Source organism: Balaenoptera borealis, assembly GCF_965194805.1.
Source record: "Balaenoptera borealis genome assembly, chromosome: 18".
NCBI lineage: Eukaryota > Metazoa > Chordata > Mammalia > Artiodactyla > Balaenopteridae > Balaenoptera > Balaenoptera borealis.
Genome location: NC_138877.1, coordinates 68,791,790 through 68,807,064, shown reverse-complemented (window position 1 = coordinate 68,807,064; position 15,275 = coordinate 68,791,790). Strand labels below are relative to the sequence as shown.

General features: G+C 40.6%; 1 protein-coding gene across 11 annotated transcripts in view; it reads right to left on the bottom strand.

The window, feature by feature from the left end:
* The window catches only part of CLYBL (citramalyl-CoA lyase), a 255,684-nt gene that overhangs the window by 137,896 nt on the left and 102,513 nt on the right, over nt 1-15,275 (bottom strand). The window lies entirely within an intron of this gene.

Genomic DNA, 15,275 nt, shown 5'->3' with positions numbered 1-15,275 from the left:
AATTTAAAGCTGAGATGACTAATTCCTGGCTTGGGCAGAACTTTAGAGGTAACTGAGCAAATGTGAACTAGAAAGATCAATCTCTCCTTAACTTTTTTTTAAGGTCACGAAAGAAGACTGTCAACCTGACAGATGTAACCATGGATTCTTTTACAGAGTCCTTCAAAAGCTCAAAGGCTGCTAAATGTGTCAAATTATGCATCTCCCCCATGACCGGGTTCTTTGATATGAAAGTAATCATGGGAGAATTTTTTTTTCCTCCAGAAAAATGGATCTGCAATTTTGAGAAAACAGTTCTCTCCACGTCTTATTTATTTTATTTTTTTGGTAGCTGTCATGAAAATCATCTAGGTTAACGGAATCTTCGTTTTCTCCCTAGACTCTCTCAAAAATTCCTTTCAAGTGTCAGTCGCAATGAAATGAGGCCAAAATGTTACACAGCTTAGAATTTTGATATTTTGTTAGCTATAGTCCTTTGATTACCCTGATATGTAGATTTGGGGAAATTTTAATATTGATCTCTCTCTAGCACTGAATAATTTTTAGAAAAAACACAGTCTGAGTCTAATTGCCAGACCCATACCACACACACGAAAGCTGTGAATACAAGCTGTGATCACGAATCACGTGTATGTGGCTTTGACTGTGTGGGACCCACAATAAGATTAAGATTGTTTTTTTCCTTCTTAATTATTCAGAGCTAAGTGTGATGAAAATTAAAACTAAACATATGGATGTGATCATGAAGGCTTTCTCTAACATAGTTTTTTTTTAAAAGTATGTTTAATGTGCTACAGGCACTAACTCCTTTAAATATTTAAGGCAAGACTTCCTAGAACTTCTAATTTTAGGGGAGCTTAAGATTTTTTTCTTATTCAATGCCACACTTAGCAATGCACCAGCCAAAGTGCAAAACAGCCTCTTTTTCCTTTATATTTAGTTCTTAAAAAACCCACTCTTACTGAATATGTATTGTTACTTAGTTTTCTGTGGAATGAACTGGTCAGACTCAGAGAGTAACACTTTTATTGTAAATACACAGGGAATAAAATGAAAAATTAAGAGGTGAATCCTTTCCACAAGCTGTATGTCCATGACAATCTATGTTATGGTTTATTTTTGACTTGATTCAGGGTTTTCTATGATAATGGAAAGAGAGATGGAATAGGTTATCCAGAGAACAAGATAACCAGACAATTTTTTGCATGTGTCTTTGTAATGTATTAACTAATTTTAAAAGCTAATTTAATCTTATTTCTATCTGGAGTAACACCGATATTTGTCTTCCTTTGGTATGTGCAACTGATATGCTAAGAAATAGGTGGCTCGGAAGTCTGTTGGGTGACAAGGACAGACCACTTGAGATTGAAAAGTTGTTGTAGGTTATCATGGTACCATATGGACAATCTCCAAATGGTCCTTCCTCTGACTCTGGTTTCAGAAATGCAAACAGGGGACAGAGGAGCTCTGAGCTACAAGTTAGGAGGCCTGAAACATCCATGCGTAGATAGACTGACGTTGGATTTCAGCTTCTGCCTGCCTGGCACATTTCCCTGGCACCCTGGTTCCGTGCTTCCGTCTCACATGTCCTTTCTTTCCATTCCCATTTGCGCCTCCCAAATCTCTCACTGACTCCACATTTAGCTGAGCTCACATTTCTTTGCTAACCCCAAACTCCTAGATGCACTTCCAGGGGGAATTCAACTGCCATCCATCACTCTAAATTGGTCCTCACCCTGACAGTCACTTCTGTCTTCCTCCTGGTTCTGCTCACTTAGCTAAGGTTAGGCTGGAGGGCTTAGCAGCATGCTGACTGTCCGTATTGGCCAACCAGCTCCCAGTTAGTTTATGTTTGACTAAGTTACCCTTGCCAGGTCTCTGTGACTATAGTACAAGTGCTGAATACAAGAGGCTCTATTTTGGTTCAAAAACCAAATAATAGAGCAAACTCTGTAGTAGTTCTCCATGGCATCCAGCATTTTAAAGAAAACAGAGCAAAGGAGCAAAACCTAAGAACTCAGTTTATCTCATTCCCAGCAAGATCAGTAGACTGCAATAACAGCCCAAAGGCAGGAAAAACCATAGGATATTAAATTACAAAATACCAACATTTACATAGTAATTCCCACTAATTAAGAAAGAAAGATATAAGTTGTTTGTTATAAACATCACCAGGTCTTGAGCAAACACCAAGAGCTCACCACAGAGCCAAACCAAGCATTTGTCTAATCAGAGCCACTTTCCAAAGCGTTTTATTGGTACAGCTGCAGAGCGCACATTTTATCACACATGCTAATAATCCCAGTTATGGTGCCTACATTTTAATCATTTGTTCTGGGCTTGTTTCTCAAACAATTAGCACTAATGAATGGTCAGAATACCTCGGATCATATATGTCTAATTGCAGTCAAGAGCGGTTCTGGTCTGCATGTACATTTCAATTTACCTCTGGGGATAATGTTTGTTAATTGTATTTCTTTATATGCAAGCTAAGAAAAAGGCAGCTCCCGCAAAAAAGGGACTAAGTGTTCTCCTCTTTCCCTTTGTTCCCACAAGAAGCTAAAGTCACTTCAAGAGGCACTTAATCCCATCATCCGCGGTTACAATTGCCTTGCAGCATCAATCAAAAAGAATCTGAAGTAAAATGATGCAGCTATATTGTGTAATTAAAAGCAATTCAGGTAGTTATTGCTTGGGGCCCTTTATGGGTCCAAATACTTAAAATGGTCCTGCAGGGATCCTAAACACTGTAGTGTTTTAAATTTGGTCAGTAATAAAATCTGGAGAAAAAAAAAAAAAAAATCTGGAGAAAAGGAAAGAATATGCAAAAAAGAAAAAAAAACCCAAAAGACCTCAAACAGCAAAAAAAGCCCGCTAGCCTCTCCTAGTGCGAATTGTAAAGCAAAAGACCAGGGAGAGCAAAAGCCTGAAGTGAAAAAACCCATGACTCGCAACTACAAAGTGAAATAAACGTAGAAAAAAAGGAAGGAGAAAAAGAAAACAATTGATGTTTTCCAAATTCAACAGTCCCTGTCCCAATCCAACTTTTGCACTTAAGAAAAAACAGTGTCATAATGTTGGCTGGGTCTCTTCAACCTGAAATGAAACAGCCTTGTACGACCTATATTATAAAAAATAGAGGCTGTGTGAAAATCCAAACTTATTAAGAAAATAAAGTAAATTTATGGTATGTTTAATGCCACAGTTACTTATAAAGGCAAGATGTGAAAAGTACTTTTTAAAAGTTTGGTACAGTTTTTTTAAAGTGATTTACTTAAATCATTTTTAAAAATTAAATGCTTTGGCTTTTAAGGCTTCATATATGGCTTTTTAAGCCAACAAGAGTTTAGCACAGTATTTTCTGTAGTGTGCTTTTAACAAAGAGCCATCCTTGACAGGAGGCTGGGAAAATGCATAATTCTCTGGTTTTGATTCTTGGCTAAAATATTTTTAAGTAAAAACACAACTCCTCAACAGATGTAAGACTAGATGTTAAAATAACAATGTGTGTTTAAGTTTTATCATTAATTCCCCTTTTATAATAAAAATGGGAAAGAAGGCTTCCTGTTGATTTACGAAAGGATTTCAGGGAAAAATGCTAAGCGTGTGCCAGAGTGAGCTATTGGACGTTAAGGAACTTTTTATGAAAGACACCAGTTTACTGCCAGGATAAGGTGCATTCTGGAAGCAGATGACTAGTGAAAATACTCCATATCACTAGAATACAGCACTTCGCAGCAGCCTCTATAAATACTTTCTAAAATACAGCTTAGTGGCAAATGTTAATTGTGGCCTGAAAAGTATTATGTGTGAGCATGTGAGGGTCATAAGATTTAACATTCAAATCACAAAATGACTGTCAGGTGAGATAGCCAACAACAGTTCATTTAAACACAGAATTGACCTCATTTTCCACACAAATATTCTAGTAATTTAAGTGAGTGCAAAAGCCTACAGCTGAAAAATGCAAAAGTACTCCCTCAAAGTTTAACCTTATACGAACTACTGATACAAAACGGCAGAATGGAACCAATCGTGTTTCATTCTTTAACAGAACCAAACTATAAAAAAATCTGTCATTTAAAAAAAAAATCTGCTGACCATGCTTCTTCCATTATATTGATCATAGTGTTAGGGATACTATATATGCTCAAGCGGTTTTGTGTCGTAAGTACTTCCTATAAACTTAAACCTATTTATTATTATTCAGCGTCCAGTCATCAAGCATCCGTTCAAAATCATTACCCTCAATGGGTGGGGAGTGGGGTCTGACATCCCACCACTGCAGTATTCTCATCATCCTTATCTTCTAGCTGCCCTTGTGAGGCACCACACTCCGTGGGACTAAGAAGAGCAAGTGGGTGACAGAAGTGCCCTGGGATTACTTGAGCTTGATTCCCTGTCTCTCCACCACCACCACCAAAGTGCCCAGATAATTTACTTCATGATCAGGTACCGGTGCTTCTTTGCCACGACTGTGCTGCCCTACCTGAAGGCCAGGCACCAAGCTGAAAAAAAACCCTCTATTTTGGATCCACCAAAGTATCTGTTCATGTCTTACAGTTTTTATTTCACTAGCCTTTGGATTTAGATAGGCAGGTACTTATTCTTAGGGAAAGGAAGTGTAAACTTTTAACAAGGGACATTTTAGGAACACCCAAAACTGCACTAAGTAAGAAGGAGAAAAACAGATCAATGATAATGAATTGCAGGCAAAAGTCTGTACTGCGATCTGTCTCCTGTAACAATTCCCAGACAGGCGCTTATCAATATCCTATTTCTTTCCTCCCGCGCCCCAGGTCTCCTCACTGCTCCCCTGTCCCGGATGCTCCCCTGGAATTCCCCGTGGATGGTGCCCACCACAAGCTGCCAGGAGCAGCCCTACAACCGGCCCCTTCAATTCCTGCCATTGATCCAGCTGTGTGCATGCTGGCTAAATGCTGCCAGGTCAAGCTGGAGAACAGGACTTGAAAATTCAGTGCTAATTACTCTGATTACAATCTGTGTCTCAAGCAGCCAGAGCCTCCGGGAAGCTGTCTACATGCGACCTGTCTCTGAATCAAAAATCTCAGTTTGAGAGATGTAGAATCTATACCTGAGGACTTTTCAGCTTGTTAAGTTATAATATGGGCATCAAGTCGTTCATGATACCTTCTCCCGAAGCATATGACTAAGGCAAGCCCAGAACATGGAATGTACAAGACAGATGCAGAGGGGAAAGGATCAAACAGAACCCAGGTAGCCACAAAAATTGCAAACGCCAGCCCTGCAACATGATGCTCAGATGGCGATTTTCTTGAGATGACTTGAGACCCTTTGAACTCAATGAAGGAGTGAGTAGGGGCTTAAGGGAACATGCTCCCAGGCGTCCTCGGTCCGCAAAGAGCCAGAGCCAGCTTGTCGTGAGAACCTTGAACTTCTCAGGATCCACGCCAGTTGTGTATTTACCACTGAGCTCCCAAAGGCAGATGTACTAGAGTCAGAGAAAGTGATTTCATGAATATGTTTATATGACATAAAGAATCCAAAAAACGTTGATGCGAGAGAATGCTAAGATACCAGTTTGTTTTCCTGGGCTCACCAGCGTTTCTTTACATAAATTTGAATCATTTGGAAATAGGCTGGGGAGCAAGGCAGCTAGTTTTGCTTGGGAGTACATGGCTCATTTTCCTTTCTTCACAGACTATGTGCAGATATGCTTGTCCCTGACCAAGTTTATATAAATAGAGTTCTTCCTGGGGCATGAAAATTAGAACAGAATTAATTGCTCTGAATCATCATGCAGAATTCTAAAGGGATTTCTATTCTCACAGTGACATCACAATGCTAGGTTTCCAGACGCTGCCAAAGAGTTGAGTGTGATTTCGCCTCTAACCCATCACGGGGGCCCTTCTGCAGCTGGCGGGCACCACACAGGCTTTCTGATATGTGCCCAAAGCAAGGATTCTGAGGAAGACAGGCTTTTCAGGGGACAATTTGGCGCTAAGTGGAGTCCCAAGACAGTAGGCAAAACCTGAACTGTCATTTTGAGCCTGGCCTGAATTGGCCAACACACGTCAAACACCACAGGGCCTTTATGAAAATATGACTTCAAATATTTTTCTTTCCTCCCCTCATTTCCTCCTTTCAAGTACTTAGTTCACAAGGTGTGTCTGTTATGTGTGTTTATTTGAAAATGAAACTGCTTTTAAAGGGCTCAGTTGTTTTACATCAAGAACCCTGAAAATAGAAGATAAAAATTTCAGTATGAACCCATTCTACAGAATACCATTATTTGATGACTTATTTAAATTATTTGCTGACTACTCAATCTAAATACAATTTTGAAAATAGAAGTGATTGTATGTTTTAAAATTTTGGTAACTTCAAATGGTAATTTTTCTCTTTTTAAGAATTAAATGAAATCACAGTGTTAGCTTACCAAAACATACAATTCCTGCATTTAAAAAAAACTTACTGAGCTCCATGTCAGGCGCTCCTGCCACTCAAAGTGAACAATCTTGTAAGTCAAAACTTTTGGATACCTTAAGTTTTCATTTTTTTGTTTTTTCTGTGTACAACGAGAGAGCCAGCAAATCTCCTTAGTCTGTTTCTGAATCTGGGTCTATGGGTCCGAATCTCTGGGTCTGTTTAGTTGGGAATAAGAACTTGGCCCTTTGCTTAATTTCCAAAATGTACAACAGCTCATACAGCTCAGTATCAAAAAAACCAAGCAACCCAGTTGAAAAATGGGCAGAAGACCTAAATAGACATTTCTCCAAAGAAGAAATACAGATGGCCAACAGGCACATGAAAAGATGCTCAACATCCCTAATTATTAGAGAAATGCAAATCAAAACTACAACGAGGTATCACCTCACACAGGTCAGAATGGCCATCATCAAAAAGTCTACAGATAATAAATGCTGGAGAGGATATGGAGAAAGGGAACCCTCCTACACTGTTGGTGGGAATGTAAATTGGTGCAACCACTATGGAAAACAGCATGGAGATTCCTTAAAAAACTAAAAATAGAGTTACCATATGATCCAGCAATCTCACTCCTGGGTATATATCTGGAGAAAACTCTAATTCAAAAAGATACATGCACCCCAATGTTCATTGCCGCACTATTTACAATAGCCAAGACATGAAAGCAACCTAACTGTCCATCAACAGATGAATGGATAAAGAAGATGTGGTACATATATATAATGGAATATTAGCCATAAAAAAGAACGACATAATGCCATTTGCAGCAACATCGATGGACCTAGAGATTACCATGCTATGTAAAGTAAGTCAGAGACAAATATTGTATGGTATCACTTATATGTGGAATCTAAAAAAAAATGATACAAATGAACTTACTGACAAAACAGAAACAGACTCACAGACATAGAAAACAAATTTATGATTACCAAAGGGGAAGGCGGGAGGGGAGGGATAAATTAGGAGTATGGGATTAATAGATACACACCACTATACATAAAATAAACAACAAGGATTTATTGTATAGCACATGGAACTATATTCAGTCTCTTATAATAAACTAAAATGGAAAAGAATCTGAAAAAGAATACACACACACACGCACACACACACACACAACTGAATCACTTTGCAGTACAACAGAAACTAACACTACATTGTAAGTCAACTATACTTCAATAAAAAATAAAAAAGAACTCGGCCCTTTGGCTTGTGGACACTAGTACAAGTTGACTAGCATCCAGCAAGGCCTGGAGTGGGGCCACGCTCCTGGGTGTGGACCACCTTGCTTACCATCTTCCTTCCTGGTTAATTGTAGGGACCATCCAAGTCATCATCACTGGGTTCCTCAATGGCCAAGAAACCCTTACATTTGTTCCTTTTCTCAGACAAATTCTTCTAACAACCGTCTGCCCTACGTCATACCACAGGCATAATCTGTCCCCTGCAGGCTGAAAAACAGCTCACTCTACAAGCCCACTAAATAGAAAATGCACCAAAAATAGGCTGTGATCAATACAAACATGTACAAGGAAGACTGCTCCAAAAATAATTTCAATTTTATACAATTGATTTGTTCTTTCAAGGAGCCCTTAATTTACTCAATCCCTGATTGAGTTGTTACATGAATCAGGAAGGATTAACTATGAAGATAAAGGCAGATATTTCAATCAGGGAATACCCGCGATGGTTTAATTAAAGAATTTTTGCATCTCACTTACAGAACATTGCTGCTTAAGTATGGCATGGCATTTATTTAAAATGTCCCAGAGGCAATTAAGCCCTTGATTAACAATAAAATTTTCTTCCTTAACTTCATTCTCAATTACCATGAAGCTCATTTCTCATTGCCTGGAACTTCCAGCACGTGGTACTCATGGCTTTAACTTGCATGTGATTCCACATAAGCCACTTAAAAAGGTTAGAAGGATTTGAGGTACACAGGAACTAGCCTCTTCTAAAAGTTGGAAGTCTTACTTGTTTTGCAGTTTGCTCACTCATCTCCTTCAGCTTGCAGCCTAGCCACGTCCATGTATGTGTGACGACTCCACTCCAAGTTATGGGAGGAACAAGGGGATGTGGTGACCAGGACACAATTCCTAACTCTGAGAGTTCAGTTTTTCTTTAACTCAGAGCAGACCTGGATCTGGTGACACCTTAAGCGTATCACTTAACCTCTCAGTCTCAGATTCAGATTCTGAGTTGAATGTAATAATAGGATTGTTGTGAGAAGTCTAATGAAATGATGCACGTGACACACCTGATAAAGTGCCTTGCACACAGGAAGTCCAATCAATAATAGCTCCTACTATTAAGGATAGGACACCCCTCTTCCTCTTCCCTGACCTCTGTGAGCTAGTCAGGTGGGTCTGGAACAGAGGGTCGCCTAGGATTCACACACCCACACAGACAGATGGTGGGAGGCACTCTGTCACACCCGGGAAACACGCCTACCAAGGGGACTGGGGAGCCCGCTTCCATGCTAAGGGTCGGCACCACAGAAAATAAAGAAGCCAGATTTATGTCTCCTCTCTGATGCCCCCCAAGTCTTCACAACTTAATAGCTGGATAAGCGATCTACACATTTTGACTTATCTGTGAATTTGTCATCAGCTCTACAAGAGTGTTTCATGATTATCTATGTACATTAACCTACGTCTGAAAAGAGAGAAGAATCAAAAGGGTTTTGCCATTCATTTTATTTTAACGTTATACAAATTTTTATTCAGTAATTCACTGATTCAACAAATAGATATTGGACATGTAAGCCAGGCAGGGATATCCAAATAGGGAGGAGAGAATCAGCCTTGGGGGAAGTCGAGGTCTAGCTGGGGAGACTGGGATCTCTAAGGCAAGAGGGCAAATTCTAACTCTAGTTGGAAAACAGTGGGAGGGGCGATTCTGAGAAGGCTTCTCAGAGGTGGTGACAACAGATGGGGCCGTGGAAGGAGGAGGATAAACTCCAGAGGCAAAAAGTGCATTGTGGATGCAGTATAATGAGGAAGATTGAGACCATCTCCTCAAGTATCACCAGTGATTTTCTTTCTTTGCAAATGCCATGCCTACCTCTAATTCTTATCTGTTGCCCTCGTGCATGTGGGGGATTTCCAGGTATAAACACCAGCTATTTGAAATACCAAGACAATGTCCTTTTTCCAATCCTGTACTCTGTCACAGATGGTGACCAAAACAGTGACACTCAATATCCTAAAATTTTCTGACCTAAAAAAAACTCCCAGACTTCCCTGGTGGCGCAGTGGTTAAGAATCCGCCTGCCAATGCAGGGGACACGGGTTCGATCCCTGGTCCGGGAAGATCCCACATGCCGTGGAGCAACTAAGCCCATGCGCCACAACTACTGAGCCTGCTCTCTAGGGCCCATGAGCCACAACTACTGAGTCTGCGAACCACAACTACTGAAGCCCGCTAGCCTAGAGCCAGTGCTCTGCAACAAGAGAGGCCACCGCAATGAGAAGCCCGTGCGCTGCAACGAAGAGTAGGCCCCACTCGCCGCAACTAGAGAAAGCCCGCGCGCCGCAACGAAGACCCAACGCAGCCAAAAATAAATAAATTTAAAAAAGAAATTTATATTTAAGAAAACTCCCTTTTTTACTCTTCAGTAACATTTATTTATGCTTTTAAAATCATCTTTGAAATATATAGGACTTAAGTAATAATTCTTCTCAAGTAGATAGGGTGTTCCTTTAAAATCAGAATCATGTTGAAAGGAGATACAACCAGATTATATTTTGCATTACCTGAAGCTTACGAGAGCATTATTTAGGGACTTCCAGTATACAAGGGACAGTATGTCTGTACACAGATACAAAATGTTAAAATGAAAGGCACCAGGACTCATACACACTAAGGCAAACAAACTTAAGTTCTCAATGGTAGTCTTTGTTCTTTTTTTTTCTTTTTAACATCTATTGAGTCCTTTACTTGCATTATCTCACTTAATCCTTCCCAAAATCCTACAAAATAAGTACTATTATTGCCATCTATTTTACATCGGGCAACACAGGTTTATTTTATTCTGTAACCTTAAATTTTCAAACAGGCAGCAGCTGACACTATTATGCCACATTTCACAACTGATACCAGTTTTTTCAGGGCACTGCACAAGCCAAAGAATATTAACTCCATCCATACTGGCTTCACGCTTAAAAAAGAAAATTGAAATAGAGATATAGGCAAATAATGACAGTAAAGATGCCTTTTTTTCTCTTCAAAATTTTCTTTATGTGACAGTTTAGAACAGGACTCAGCAAACTTTATCTGAAAGGGCCAGATAGTAAATTATTTCAGACTTGTGAGCTGAGAGACAAACTCAAGGATATTATACAGGGACTTGTATAACAAGAGGGAACACAAATTTCCACATACTTGGTAATGACAAAATTCAAAATTAAATTGCGTACAATTTTTTTGTAATACAGTTCTACTCACGAGAAGAATAGCACTCCTTTTGGGGGGATAGCATCTTGCTTAATTGGAGTTCAAAGGTAATGTTCCCTATTCTCAATTCATTCATCTGGAAAAACCATTCTTAGTTCGAGAGCTGCACAAAAATAGGTGGCAGGCAGAATTTGGCCCTGGGACCCTGGTTTAGAATATTTCTCTAAGGCTAGAGCCACAGACAACTTCTTTTACCCTGGAGACCCAGAGTTTCACAGACACAGGGCCCAAGTCACAGAGAAGTACCCATCTTTGAATCACAGGCCAGTGTACTAGTCCTGATTATTATTCAGAGACATCAACAAGCAGAAAGCTTCCAGGGCTCCTGGCTCCCTTCCCATGGGATTCTCATTTTTTTATATCACTTGTTAACTTGGGAGGTTTGAAGTCGCTGCCACACCTACTAGTTTGTGCTGAACTAAAGAAAAGTAAGTTTGGTGTAAATCACGAAAAGCAACTGTATATTCTCCTCTATTTGTGGCATTTTAAAAAAAATCTCAGTTTCTCTTATTCCCCTTATCCTGACACCAACAAGTTTCTTTTTTGGCAAAGTTTTAACAGATCAGTTTTGTGTTCCTAAGTATATCCAGCATTTCACCCTCCTTTTAAATACAAAACCGAGAAACTTAGTCTTCTGTGGGCTCCCTGCTCTTTGTGCGACCACAGGGTAGGGGTGGGGGAGGACAGGGGAAAGAGGTGAAGAAGGAAGATACTGGCTCACAAAAGTCCAGAGAGTATTTGACTAAAAAAATATAGAGCAGGGTGGAAGAGATGAATCAGAAATCCCACAAACAGAGGAGGTTATTTTTTTCTTTTAAAAGATTAAGGATTGCAGGTTTTCATGCTTACTCAGATGGAACAAGAAAATATTTCAACCTCTTTGCCTCATTCAGTTTGGGTATGAACAAAATAAAGGTCAGGCACATTCAAAACATCCATTATAATTTTCTTATTCCCTTTAAGATGATGAGACAACTGGTGAGAGATTCGGGATTACACTCCACTCAGTGAACGATCATGGGGAAGGAAAGTGGGAAGCACCCGCAAAACTCAAAGGGGGCCGGAACTGGTACTGCTCTTCCCTGCCTTTCACGGTGACAGACATTCTAGGTAAAGCCTCCTCGCCATTGCGAGTTAAATTCCAGTTCTAGCATCAAGCCGGACACTCTGATTCCAGTTGTTCAGAACGAACAGGGAAGTGCACACAGCTGTTTTATACAAGTGTCCAAAGGAGCATGAGCCGTTTCTTTTGAGGAGAGGAACCATATTTTCCAAATTAGTCCAACTTGTGGTTGACAGGCTGAACGCCCATTTATCTCCAGCTATAAGGAACGCGTGCTCCTGATGACTAAACATGCCTTCCAGGAAGCAGTTCACCACCACTGTGTTGTACACTGGGAGTGCACAAGATAAAACGCAAGGGAAATAGACAAATGAGGAGAGGGAGGAAGTGAAGGCAGTAATTTTGACAATGAAGTGGAAAGGGTTTCAAGGGTTCAAATTACAACAGGGTCCGTTCAATTCAGCTTGAGCAGCCCTCCTTGTCTACACGGATAAGTCTGTTGATTTGCCTGTTAGCGCCAACTCCCCAGTGATTAAAATTTCTTCAAGATCTCCTCTTCTTTAACCAACCCTACTGCACAGTACATCACTGAGACTCCAAGATCTTAAAAAATAAATCTAAATAACTGGTCACAATGAGAAGGAAGAACAGAAGGTAATATTTGAGAGGGGGAAACAGACAGAGAATTGACTTTAAGAATCATGATTTTAGGGAGTCGTGATTGTAGGAAGCACTCTTTTTGCTGACCCTGGCACCATACCTTGTACATAATGTATGCTAATTAAACATATAAATGAGTAAAAACAGAATGTAAAAGCCAAAAATCTTAAACTAGCTTTATATAAATATCTGTTCCTTAATCATGTAGTAGTGATAATTATTTGTAAAGAATTTTAAAAATTAGAAGAGCAAGTAGAATCACACTGCTTACCTACCAACCAGTATACTGCGTTAACCATGAAAATGAAAACAGTGATACAGTCAGGAAATTGTGAAGGAAGTCGATGTATTCATATTTTTAAATATCTTTGAGTGAAGTATAAAGTTGTCCTGCAGAAACTGAAGGTGGGGTGCAGGTAAAGAATGCCTCTTTTACTACACACTGTGTTTTTATATTTTAGCTCTATTTTTAAGCTCTCAAGATATTTATAGCACTTATTTAATGGCTATGTTCTCAGAGATCAAGAAAGGGGGTTCAGGTTTTATTCAAAACTCACTTAAAATAGCAAAATTACAAAACAGTGATTCATTATCATAATCCTCCTGTGGACATAGATTAAAATACACAGGAAACCAATTTCTCTCTGAAAAGTGAAGAAAGAAAAGACCTCTTTAAGACGCTGCTATACAATGACAAAATCCTGAAAACAATTTGGTCTGAAAGATGTAGGCATCTTTACATAATATAATGCATCCAGAAAAGAGGAAAAAGAAAGAAAAAAAGAGAAAACCGAATATATACTACCAACAAAAACAAAGCCCCTGCAGAATATACTGCAAAAGTCCAAAGCTTCTGATACTATTCATGCAAGTATACCTATACTTCCTGTGTTTGAAAATGTGCCAACCCCTTAGCCTCCAATGCAGAAGTAAGTGACAGTTTTACTAAAGAATTGAGTACAGATTCCTGAAATGCTAAAGCAATGTGAAACCATTTTGTTGTGGAGTTTGTTATTCCGTTTCCTTCTTAGCTAGAAAACAAAGAAGTCGGAAGTGACAGCACAGGCCTTCTGAATATCAGAAGACTCCTAGGTTTCCCCCTCGCCATCATGCAGTATGGCCACTGTCCATGTTTTCCCACACTCTATACATTAAATGTGTCCATTAGAACTCTCCTGCTAACCCTCCCCCACCTCACAACCTGTACCTTCTCCCACTTCTGAAACCAGTACATGGCCTTCTCCATCATCCACCACATTGCAAATTGCAATATTTCTGTTCTTTCAGTGGAATCATCAGTGGTTTGATGCTTTGAGACATTCTTTCATTTTTAAAAGCAAGCTAGAGAGTCATTTATTCTGCTGTTAGGCTTTTTATTTAAGTAAAGAAATTAAAGTCATCTTCAGCTTAGAAGCAAGGTTTGCTAGCCCTATTTTGACCATACCAATCCTTATAACTTTTCCGCCCATGTTTACGTTTCTTTATAGAGTGCAACCTGCCTATATTGACAAAGTACAGAGTATAAAACCCTCAATGCCCCTCCCTGAAGCCCTCCTAATGAAGCTCTGTCTAGGGCTCCTGGGGGCTCCTCTCACAGACTGGGGCTGGGCTGCTTCCCTCCCAGCCACGGTTTCCATGATCCTCGCCACTGTGGTGTCCACCCCAGGCGTCCCACAGAATCATCTTGGGCTGCTTTGCTGCTCTCTCCGGGGCCTCTGGGGCCCTTGTCTGGCCAGCCCCCCTGTACACCACTGCTCAGAGGCGGCCCTGGGCCTGAGTCTCACTGTGTCTCCACCTGCAGATGGACCCACCTTGCCCCTCCTCTTGGGCCTAGCTTGGCGTGTCCTGAGGAAAGACGAAGGGCAAGTACTTGAGGTGGCAGTCCCAGTTCTCACTAGCAAAGAGGTCAGCGAGGCAGCCAAATGCTTTCTGCCCAGACTTGGCCAGTGCTGGGGCTGCCCCCACTAAGGCCCATTTTCTGTGCCTCCTGCCTGCCACTGGGCCTGCCACGCCGTCCTTGCACTTGTAGGCTGTGGTGGTGATCATTTCTACCACATCTGCTAGTCAAATTTTAAAAGGCAAACTCAGATGTCGAATGATGTCCGTTAACACAGGAACGTAAGGCCTCAGCCGCCCAACTGAGAGGCTGGTTTCCTGAGCATCTGCAGGTGTACCTTGAGATCCACAGCTACAGTGACAAGCCCTTGGAGAGATGGGGCCCTAAAGCACCTGTCACCCTCCAGCCAGTGGTTGGTCTCGTAACGGCACTAACAACAGTAACGCAGCACTGATTGCGGGTGAGGAGTCGGGACAGTCACACCCTTGAAACACTCAAGTACAGGCTGAAAGTGGCCCAGGATGTGGTGCTCCTCTTTCTCTCTTCCTAAACTTTATCCACACAAGAAAATCTCACTTTGCTAACTGACAGAGAAAGAAAAAGAATCTTTCAATGGCTCTTCAGTACCTCACCAATGGGCCACCTGTACTGTCTCTGGTCCCCGCTGGAGGAGGGAAGGAGTGATGAAGTACCTTCTGGCCCCTCTTTCCCCTATTCCCATTTATGTACATTTCCAAAGCCCATCAAACTCTGAAGATATTCAGCCCCCAAAAGACCTAGGTGTCC